Source organism: Chiloscyllium plagiosum, unplaced genomic scaffold, assembly GCF_037043375.1.
Source record: "Chiloscyllium plagiosum isolate Xiang-an unplaced genomic scaffold, Cpla_swu_hap1 HiC_scaffold_18, whole genome shotgun sequence".
NCBI lineage: Eukaryota > Metazoa > Chordata > Chondrichthyes > Orectolobiformes > Hemiscylliidae > Chiloscyllium > Chiloscyllium plagiosum.
Genome location: NW_028270156.1, coordinates 25,253,763 through 25,265,169, shown reverse-complemented (window position 1 = coordinate 25,265,169; position 11,407 = coordinate 25,253,763). Strand labels below are relative to the sequence as shown.

At 40.6% G+C, this 11,407-nt stretch overlaps 1 long non-coding RNA gene across 1 annotated transcript in view; it reads right to left on the bottom strand.

The window, feature by feature from the left end:
* Nucleotides 1-5,557: 5,557 nt before the first annotated feature.
* The window catches only part of LOC148146865 (uncharacterized), a 31,639-nt gene continuing 25,789 nt past the window's right edge, over nucleotides 5,558-11,407 (bottom strand). The window contains exon 3 of the long non-coding RNA XR_015760124.1: nucleotides 5,558-5,988. This is a non-coding gene — a long non-coding RNA (uncharacterized LOC148146865). The remainder of the gene's footprint in view (nucleotides 5,989-11,407) is intronic.

Below are 11,407 nucleotides of genomic sequence, written 5' to 3'. Positions count from 1 at the left end.
GATATATACTATCAAACACTAACACAAGAATGTTTTGTAGAATTGCTTCAGAAAAGAAGTGCAGACGTCTGCAGGAAATACCTTACCAAATATTTGCCTTACTTGAAAGTGGAGGGTGTTTCTTAGCCATAACAACCCAACATTTCACCAGCAAACACTTCATTTTGAAAGGACAAGAATAATTTTCAGAGTTTTAAATGGCAAAGTAACCACCCTGACTAAAAGGAAGGGTCCACATACAATCTCCTATAATTATTTTTCATACCCTGCTATATATCACAGTTTCTTTTCATTCATTCACAGGATGGCAGCATCGCTGGCTAGGCCAGCATTTATTGCCCCTTCCCGCTACTAATTGCCCTTAGGGCACTTCAGAGTTAATAACATTGCTGTGAGTCTGGAGTCACATGTAGGCCTGACCAGGTAAGGACAGCAGATATCCTTTCCTAAAAGACATTAGTGAGCCAGATGCATTTTTACGACAATTCACAGTGGTTAAGTGGTTGCCATGAGGCCAGACCTCTATCCCAGATTTTATTGAATTCAAATTTCAACATCTGTTATGGTGGAAATCTAAACCATGTCACAGAATATTAGCCTGGAGTTCTGGAATGCCAGTCCGGTGACATTACCACTCCATCGCTGCCTACCCCGCCATCAGAAATAACACGATCAAATCCTGCACTAATGTCTTAAGCTAATGACGGAAAAATAAACTATGTTCAACATTATCATCTTATCAAATTACCAATTTTTTTAAAAATCAGTCTGTTTGTAGATTTTTTTTCAATTTGCATGAAAGCTGATTTCACTTTGTTGGTCAATATTGATTATTACAGTCATGATTAATACAACCTTTAAATCCATAACGGAACATAAGCTGGACTCTGGAAAATTAAGTGATGATTATAAATTTTTCAAGGTATCTGGGAGAACAGATAAGAGAAATTATTTCCACTGGTTAAATAGTCTGGGGTAAGGGAACAGATGGCTTAAACATTAGAGCCAAACCTTTCAAGAATGAAATTAAAAAACATTTCTTAAAAGATAGAATCTTGAAAAACGCTTCTGCAAATGGCAACTGATCATTTTAAAGCTGTGATTGATAGATCTTTGTTTATTGAAAATGTTCTTTTCATTCATGGAATAGGAGTGTCAGTGGCTGGGCCAGCATTTACTGCCCATCCTTACTTGCCTTTGAGAAGGTGGTAGTGAGCTGCCATCTTGAACCAGCCCCACATGGCTGTGTAACTCAGCCCTTATACATTAAGAACTGTGTGGCCAAATTCCGCCCCAACTCCACTTACAAGTTTGTTGACCACATCAGCATAAGTTGGATCTTAAATAACGATGAGACAGAATACAGGAAAGAGATTGACTGCTTAGTTGCATGGTTTAAGATAACAATCTCTACATCAACATCAGCAAATCAAAGGAGCTGGTCAATGTATTCAGGAGTGGAGTCTGCATGGTGCTGAGGTGGAGATGGTCGATGGTTTGTGGTTATGTCAGGTTCCTTTTGTGGTCCATCCACATTGACATGACAGTCAAGAAGGCACAACTGGGACAACAGTCGACTGGGGCAACACATCTATCCTGGGACAGGCTAAGCAAATACATACCAGAGAATTCCTAGAGGCCTGGCACTCCAACCACAACACCATAAACAAACACACAGATCGAGATACCATCTATCAACCCTCAGAAAACGAACAGGAAATGACATCACCACAAACCCCAGGAACCCCATCCAGGACAAACATATAAATAGAAAGCAGGAGACAACAGCTTCACTTCACTTGGAGGTCGCCACTGATGATGTTACCCCCTAGCCAGGTAATGAAACGTCTGGATATCAAACCTACAGCTCAGTGAGCAAACCTACACCCTAAATCTCTCCATCTTGTTCTGTTGGGCAGAGAATGTAAAAGTTGGAATGCACATACAAAGAGATTCTCGAACAGCTTCTTCCCTGCTGTTATCAGGCTTGTGAATGGACCTCACAAATGCTAATTCTGATTTCTCTCTGCACATTCCCTGCCATCTTCTCTGTCTTCTGCACTCTGTTCTACTATCCTGGTGCACTTACTGTATCTCAGTACATGTGACACTAATAAATCAAACTTAAACTTGAACCACTGCAACACATTTTGGGTAGGTAGACCCACAATGCCATTAGGAATGGAGTTCCAGGAATTAGACCCAGTGACACTGAAGAAGTCAGTGGAGTTCTATAATTGGATATCTGAGTCAGGTGAGTGATTTGGAAAAGAACTTAAAAGTGGTGATGTTCCCATGCATCTGTGTTCTTTGATCTTCTAAATAGTAGTGGTCATGGCTTTGGAAGGTGCTGTGTAAGGAATTTCTACATCGAATTTTAGGATAAATATATGTATATGTACAAAAGCAGGTATATAGAGTTAGGTCACACATTAGCCACGATTATATTGCAGGCAAAACAGGCTCAAGGAGCCAAAAGGCACACTCCTGTACCCTATGCTCCTAACAGAAGGTATGAATGCATAATGGCAGCGGGAATGTTTGCTGCAGGCCACAGGAAAGCAGTTGAGGTGCTAAAGGCAAGTGACAAGAGAATGCGAAGATTTTGTGCTAATTGCTTCAGCCTACACAAAACTCTGCATTGCAGTCATAAAGATCTTCAGAAATACTTGAAAATTAGGAAAGACTTGCAAAATATTTGTGGTCAAATGAGTATATTACAACAATACTTATTTAATTACAGGGTTTATATTTATTCTTTCATCAAACAATTTTACAGAATCAAAACACTCCTTTCCATAAAGCTATCCATTTGTAAAGGCGGGACTCAGAATATACATGCAAACTGTGTCACGTGGCTGGATTCCTTAATAGTTCTACAAATGAAACATCTAATTAGAAGCTGTTTTCTCCTGATTTGAAAAAGCAGCTTTATAACTGACATGTTAATTATTATTTAAGGAATCATTGTGTTGTTTGCTCTGCCTAAAGGCAAGTTAGGGGCTCATTTTCTGCTGATGCATCATCCTTAGGTTTTTTTTGTGTCAGTTCTTGTTTGCACTTGTTTGCCATTGCCTTCCCTTTGAAAAGCAAAACATGTTAGGTTTGAAGTTTATCTTTACCAGAAATGGAATCAAACTTGCATTGTTGGCATTATTCTGAACCACACATAGACATCCAGCCAACTGAGCCAGCTCAACACACACTCACTCACATCACCATCCCTCTTCCTCCTCAGTTTGAGAAAGAAAAGCCTGTTATCATTTTAGCAGCTAAATTTGAAGAAAGCAACTTCTTTACTGCCAAATCATAGTCCATGACAAAATCTTTGGTCAGGATTAAAGTTTCATAGCAACATTCTAATGGTACCTTCCTTGAATTTAAATTTGTACTGTAGCTTGCTCGTTCAGTTAGACAGTATGGCAACCCTGGGAGGCATAGATTATAATGCTTTCTGTGTATAAAAACAGCATTTTTTAAAATTCACAGCAGTTTCTCTAAAACATTTTCATTAAAATCTAGTGAACTTTAATTTTTAGCACAAAAGGTAGCTTTAAAGTTATAAATTGTATCAAGTAATTGTCCCCGCCATTTTGTTGTACTTTACCCATTGCCCTGGCTGCTTTTGCTGTTTTGTACACAAGTAATCCTTTCTTTCTGGCTTTTCAGATTGATGCCTCATTTTTAGGTGTGCGTACATCTTTTTCACTCTTCATTGAACCAGTGTTGATCTCCTGTTTTGACAGGAATGGTAGAATGGGGATACGGTGGGCCATGAGGGGTTGCAGATTGTGCTGGTGTACAATTCTGCTGCAGCTAATGACCCACTAACCTCATCAATGCCCAGTCTTGAGTTGCTACATCGGTTCAAAAACCAATGTCACACCATGATCGAAGTCGGTTCGCTTAGTTGGTTGGATGGCTGGTTTGCGATCCATATTGAAACCGACAGTATGGGTTCAATTTCTGTACTGGCTGAGGTGACCATGAAGGTCCCACCTTCTCAACCTTGCCCCTGACCTGAGCCATGGTGACCTTCAGTTAAATTCACCTCTCCATCTCTAGTGAGAGAGCACCTTTTTGGTCCTCTAGACTATGATGACATTATCTAGTGCCACAGAGCATGGTGAAAAGTATCCTCAATGTGAAGATGGGACTTTGTCTTCACAAGGACTGTGTAGTGGTCACTTCTACAATACTATCATGGACAGATGTATCTGCAGCACGTAGATTAGTGAGGATGAGGTCAGCTATGTTTTCCATCTTGATGGTTTCTTCATCACTTGCCACAGACCCAGCATGGCAACTATGAGCTTTAGGATTTTGCTCAGTCTGTAGTGGTGCTGCTGAGCCATTCTTGATAGTGGACATTGAAGATAGTATTCAGGACTCCCTCCTGACTGTTTAACATGATGCAGTCACTGATGGATCTTTGCTGCTAGTAGACAGGGCATATGCAGAGATGGTGATGATGTTATTTGGGACATGTTCAATAAGGTATGATTTTGTGAGTATGGCTGTATAAGGTTGCTGCTTGATTTGTCTGTCTCAAGATTTTGGAAACTAGCCTCCAGATGAATAGCAAGGACGATTCTGCAGGACTGTGTGTATTATTGTCTTTTCCACTGCCCTAGGTCAGTGTGATCTGGTCCATCTAATTTAATTATTTTTTGGAGACTTTTTAATAATTTTAAAAATTGATTGGTTTGCTAGGCCAGAGGGCCATTAAGAGTCAACCACATTGCTATCACAGGTAGGCCAGACTAAATAAAGATGGAAGATTTCCTTCCCTAAAGGATATTAGTGACTCAAATGGATTTTATGACAATTGACAATAGTCAGCATTGGGCTTTTAATCCCAGATTTTCTTGGGTTAGCCTTCACAGTCTCTAGGTCAGAAACTTACAAAGATTCACCACTCGAGTTGTAATGCAATTCTTTTATGTTCTGGCACATCCTTTGCTTCTCCAAACGTGTTACTTTCTAATCGGTAAGCTATAAATTTCTTCAGCCCTACTTGCCTCCACTTTGTGCTTTCCAAACTGGCAAAAGTGTCTACAGATATTGTATTATAAATATATTAGGTACTTGCAAATTGTAGTTGCTGCAATCACATTGTGAGAAACAAATGAAATTAATTTGTTCGATGTTGTAACTGCAATCATAGTCATCATGGTGGCTCAATGGTTAGCACTGCTGCCTCACAGCACGAGGGTCCGAGGTTCAATTCCAGCCTTGGGTGACTGTGTGTTGTTTGCACATTCTCCCTGTGTCTGTGTGGGTTTGCTCTGGTTTCCTCCCACAGTCCAAAGATGTGCAAGTCAGGTGAATTGGTGATGCTAAATTGCCCATAGTGTTAGATGCATTAGTCAGAGGGAAATGGGTCTGGTGGGTTACTCTTTGGAGAACTGGTTGGGCCAAAGGGCCTGTTTCCACACTGTAGAGAACCTAATCTAATCTAATCATCAAGATATGTAGTACTTAAAGAAGAAACAACTGTGGCAGTTTTGCCTGTATATCAATGAACATTTACATGAGTACAAATTTCACAAGGCAATTTCCATTATACATTTATACTTGGGTTTTATAAAAGGAAGTGTTTCATATAAAAAGAAAGACTTGCATTTATATAACAATTTTCACAATGACTGGATGTCTCAAAGTGATTTAAAGCCAATTTAGTATTTTTGAAGTGTAATCATTATTACAATATTGGAATGGCTGTAGTCAGTTTTCAAACAGCAAACTCCCGCAAGCAGCAATGTGATAATGATAATAATCTGTTTTTTGAGTAATATTGATTGAGGTGTACATATTGGCCTGGACACCAAAGATATTCCCTGTTCTTCTTTGAAACAGCAACTTGGGATCTTTTGCATTCACCTGAACAAGAAGTTAGAGACTTAATTTTACATCTCACCTGAGACAGCATCTCCAACCATACTGAACATCTTCATTCAGCATTGTTCTTTGTATTCCTGGTTCTGACTGAGATTTAAACCAAAAACCTTATATTGCCAACTGAGCTGAAATTACATTTTTGACAACATGATAATTGGAGAAAATGTTGTGGAAATGCTTCGCTACATATTATTTCAATTAAATATTAATGAGCTATTTTAGGAATTAAACTAGTCCAAAATATAAAATAAAATTTAAATATCACAATAACGAATCAGATCTCTGCTTTTAAACTATCAGATACTATTAATAAAAATATGACTTTAAGCCTTCTTAAAAACAAAGCATGTTAGTGAAAACTATTTCCTTTTATTGTCGTTAAACTGAGAATTAAAACCACGAGGAACATAAACACACAAATAGGCTATTCACCTCCTCAAGTCTGTTCTGACAATGTGTCCTTTCTAAATATCACTCGATATTCAAGCCTAAAAGAAACTTCTCAATCTCAATTTTGAAGCATCCAATTTTTGCAACTTGCACAATCTTATGGAGGCAAGTTTTCCATATTTTCATCAACCATGTGAAAGTGCTTCCTGGGTGGAACCATGTTCGGCTCTTGGAAGTGAAGTGTTTGGCAGGTGGTGCGGTTACTTATCTGGATTGCAAAAATCAAGTTCCCGGTGCCAGGGTGGAACAGTTTAGGGTATAGGTTTGCTCGCTGAGCTATAGGTTTGATATCCAGATGTTTCATTACCTGGCTAGGTAACATCATCAGTGGTGACCTCCAAGTGAAGCAAAGCTGTTGTCTCCTGCTTTCTATTTATATCTTTCTCCTGGATGGGGTTCCTGGGGTTTGTAGTGATGTCATTTCCTGTTTGTTTTCTGAGGGGTTGATAGATGGCATCTAGATCTATGTGTTTGTTTATGCCGTGGAACAGTTTTAAGTTGTTGGATAATTCACGGCAAGTCAAACTCGCCAATGGCAAGTGTGAAGAAGTATTTTTGTCTGTAACTGTATATCATGCATGGTCATTAAAAGGCAATCCCACCAGAATTAGGCACAGCTTTCCAATTAACTTCTTTGTGAGAGAGGAATACATGATTTCAATTGGTCCGGCAGCATTTATGGAGAGCAATCAGAGTTAAGATAGGTAAGGACAGAGCCCAAAGAGAGAAGACAGTTGGACAGACAAAGGATTGATCATGATCTGGCTGAAAGTGTGAATAGTTGTTAATGAAAGATTGTTAGTGGCTAACAATGGTGTGTGTAATGACAGATTATTTGATAAAGTATCCTAACTTGACTCGGTCTTTTCTCCCCAGTCCAGTCCCTGACAACTTACATTCGTAATTCCTCTCTCACTTTACGCCAGTTTCAGAATTTCCAGTTTGCAGGCTCCAGCATCCTCCTGTTTACCATGGACATGCAATCCCTTTACACCTCCATCCCCCACCAGGATGGTCTTAGGGCTCTCCGCTTCTTCCTGGAGCAAAGGTCTGAACTATCCCCATCCACCACCACCACTCTCCTCTGCTTGGGCGAGCTCATCCTCACCTTGAACAACTTCTCTTTTAACTCCTCTCATTTTCTTGAGGTCAGAGGGGTGGCCATGGGTACCCACATGGGCTCTAGTTATGCCTATCTCTTTGTGAGGTACATGGAACATTCCTTATTCCAGTTCTATTCCACCCTATACCTACAACTCTTTCTCTCATATATTGATGATATAAATTCCCTCCCTCATCCAGAATTAGAAAAGATCATTTCCAATTGCCACCCCACCCTCAAGTTCAACTGGTCTATCTCTGACTCCTCCCTTCCTCTACTCTGTATTTCCCATTTCTGAAGATAAACTGGCCACTAATATCTATTATAAACCCACAAACTCTCACAGCTATCTGGACAATACATCCTTGCACCCTGCTTCCATTCTCCCAGTTCCTCCATCTCTGTTACATATGTTGTGACAAGATCAACTTATACAAGGGAGCCTCCAAAATGTCCCCCTTCTTCCTAAATCAAGGGTTCACCAGCACCATTGTTAACAGGGCCTTCAACCATATCCACACTTGCCCCCCTCACCCCATCTCTTCCCTCCTACAACAGCAATAGGGTTCCCCTTGTCCTTACCTCCAGGAGATCATCAAGCAGCATTTCCACCATCTCCAGCGACTTGCCACCACTAGACACATATTCGCCTTCCCACCCTTGTCCGCTTTCTACAAGGACCATTCCCTCCGGGACACATTGGTCCATTCTTCTTTCACTCCCAACAACTTTTCACAACCCCATGGTACCTTTCCCTGTGACTACAGAAGGTGTAACACCTGTCTATTTACCTCTTCCCTCCTCAGTATCCAAGATCCCAAACATACCTTCCAGATGAAGCAGCACTTTATCTGCATCTCACACAATCTAGTCTACTGTATTTGCTGCTCAAAATGTGGTCTTTGCTACACTGGGGAAATGAAGTGTAGATTGGGTGATTGAATTGCAAAACATTTACATTCTGTCTGCAAAAAAGACCCTGAGCTTCCAGTTGCCTGCCACTGTAACACCATCCTGTCCCCTGGCCAACATCTCTGTCTCAGGCTTGCTGCAGTGTTCCAGTGAAGCTCAGTGCAAGCTGGAAGAACAACATCTCATTTTCCACTTGGGGACCCTGCAGCCCTCCCAAGTCAATATTGAGTTCAATAATTTTAGGGCCTGAACTCTCCCATGCCCTAACCCCCAACCCCACACACCAGGCCTTGTTATCACACAGTTTGCCATTACACACTATCTATTGTTAAAAATCACACAACACCAGGTTATACTCCAACAGGTTTATTTGGAAGCACTAGCTTTCAGAGTGCTGCTCCTTCATCAGGTGATTGTGAAGTATAACATTGTAAGACACAGAATTTATAGCAAAATTTTACATTGTGATATAACTGAAATTATATATTGAAAAAGACCTGGATTGTTTGTTAAGTCTCCCAGTCGGAGAACACTTCAGCGGTCCAGGACATTTTCCCTTGGACCTTTGGGTGACCATCCTCCAAGGCGGACTTCAGGACAGGCAACAACGAAAAGTAGCTGAGCAAAGGCTGATAGCCAAGTTAGTACCCATGAGGGTGGCCTCAACCGGGACCTTGGGTTCATGTCACACGACAGGTGATCCCACTGCACTACACACACACACAAACTCTCTCTCATACGTTCACACATACACTCCCACACTCACACCCACACATGCACCCTCTCACAGACTTATATCCCTTTACACTCACACACATACAAACACTCTCTCACAGACACTCATACCGCCCCCCCCCCCCCCCCCCACCCTGCACAGACACGGACACGGACACATGCACAAACACACATATAAGGGCATGGTGGCTCAGTGGTTAGCACTGCTGCCTCACAGCGCCGGGGACCCAGGTTCGATTCCAGCTCTGGGCGACTGTCTGTGTGGAGTCTGCACATTCTACCCGTGTCCAGGTGCTCTGGTTTCTTTCCACAATCCAAAAATGTGCAGGTTAGGTCAATTTGCCATGCTAAATTGTCCACAGTGATAGGTGCATTAGTCAGGTGTAAATATAGGGTAGGGGAATTGGTCTGGGTGGGTTACTCTTCGGAAGGTCGTTGTGGACTTGTTGGGCCAAATGGCCTATTTCCACACTGTAGGTAATCTAATCTTTTAGGGGTGAATTACATTTTATTATGCTCAAAACTGCATGAATCCATATAAGATTCTGTAAATCCCTTGTTTAGAAATAGAATCAGTCTCAACATTGGGGTATAGACAGCTTCACACAGGGCACCTTCAATGCATTATCTGGGCTGACGTGACACCTATTGTTAAAGTTCACTTGAGAATGAAACTTTAAAAAAGTTCTAGGAAGAGACTATTTTCTATTCTTTCTTTCTGTGCAAGGAAAAATATTTTGGTGAACTGGGCGGCTGAGGGCCCCCCTGGACTTTCAAATTGGCACAGATTAATTATGGAATGTATTCCCCTTGACTTCCTTACAAATATGGTGCACCGAAAGACCGAATTATTTTATAAAATATGGCAGCCCTTCTTGAATTACATAAATACAGATATTTCGGCTATCCTAACAAGGGCTTTTATTTAATTGAGATTACAAACCTAGCTGGTCCGGGGCCCCTCGGGGGAGGAATCCCGCACGAATATGGGTTTTATTACATCTGATGTTAACACATTCCGAGCATGTAAGAGACTTAAATATACACTCTGGTTAGTTGTAGGTTAGATTAGTAGATAGTTGAGTTTTGTTTGTTTTTTTTCCTTTTTCGGTTTTTTTTGTTTTTTTTTGTTAAATTTTGGCTATTGTATATTTGAGCTAATTATATATCAATGTTTATATCTGAGAGTTTTGTTTATTTTTGTAAACTTGTAAAAATGTTAAATTTCTAATAAAAATATCTATATAAAAAAAAGTTCCAGGATTTGCATATAAAAGAACTAAAACCAACATGGTCATTCTAAAAGATGAGAGACTTAACAAACAATCCAGGTCTTTTTCAATCTATAATTTCAGTTACATCACATTGTCAACTTTTGCTATAAATTCCATGTCTTACGATCTTAAACTCCACAACCACCTGATAAAGCAGTGCTCCGAAAGCTACTGCTTCCAAATAAACCTGTTCAATTATAACCTGGTGTGTGATTTTTAACTTTCTACACCCCAGTCCAACACCGGCACCTCCAAATCATATCTGTTGTTAGTCATTAACATTCTCCTTTAACAGCTACTCACTCCTCAAGCCAGATTGTTATCCACGCCTTTATCTGTCCAACTGTCTTGTCTCTCTCTGGGCTCTATCCCCACCTATCATTTACTCCTTAATCCCTCCTCCCAATCCCATCTTCTCCATATAAACCAACATTTCCCTAGCTACCATCAGTTCTGAAGCGTTAACTCTAATTGCTCTTCACAGATGCTGCCAGACCTGCTGAACTTTTCCAGCAACTTCTGATTTTGTTCTGATTTAGAGCATCTGCATTTCTTGCAGTTTTTACTTGAATTCGTGACTTCATGTAAGTGGCCTGCACATTAGTACGCTAGTGCACTTGTTGAAGTTAGAAATGAGTATCCACTGCCTTTTCCTCTCTGGGGAATGTTGATCCCAACAGGCCATGTTTGTTATCAGGTGGCAACAGGCAATAGGCATTAGTGTGACCTCTCCGAGGGAGGCTGCATTCGAAGGGGCACTCATCTGCTCTGAGATATCTCCAGGTGATGGCTGAACGAAGGTCTAAAAAATCTGATTAAAATGTCAATCTTGCTCAGAGAGCCAGACTGATGCTTCAGTTTTGCAGGAAGTGGATAGATGTTCAAATGCCTTTTAAATATAAAAGCTGAAAGAAGTGCAGATACTGAAAATCAGAAACAAAAACAGAAATTACTGGAAAAGCTCAGCAGATCTGGCATCATCTGTGGAGAGAAATCAGAATTAATGTCTCTGATCCAGTGACCTTTCTCAGAA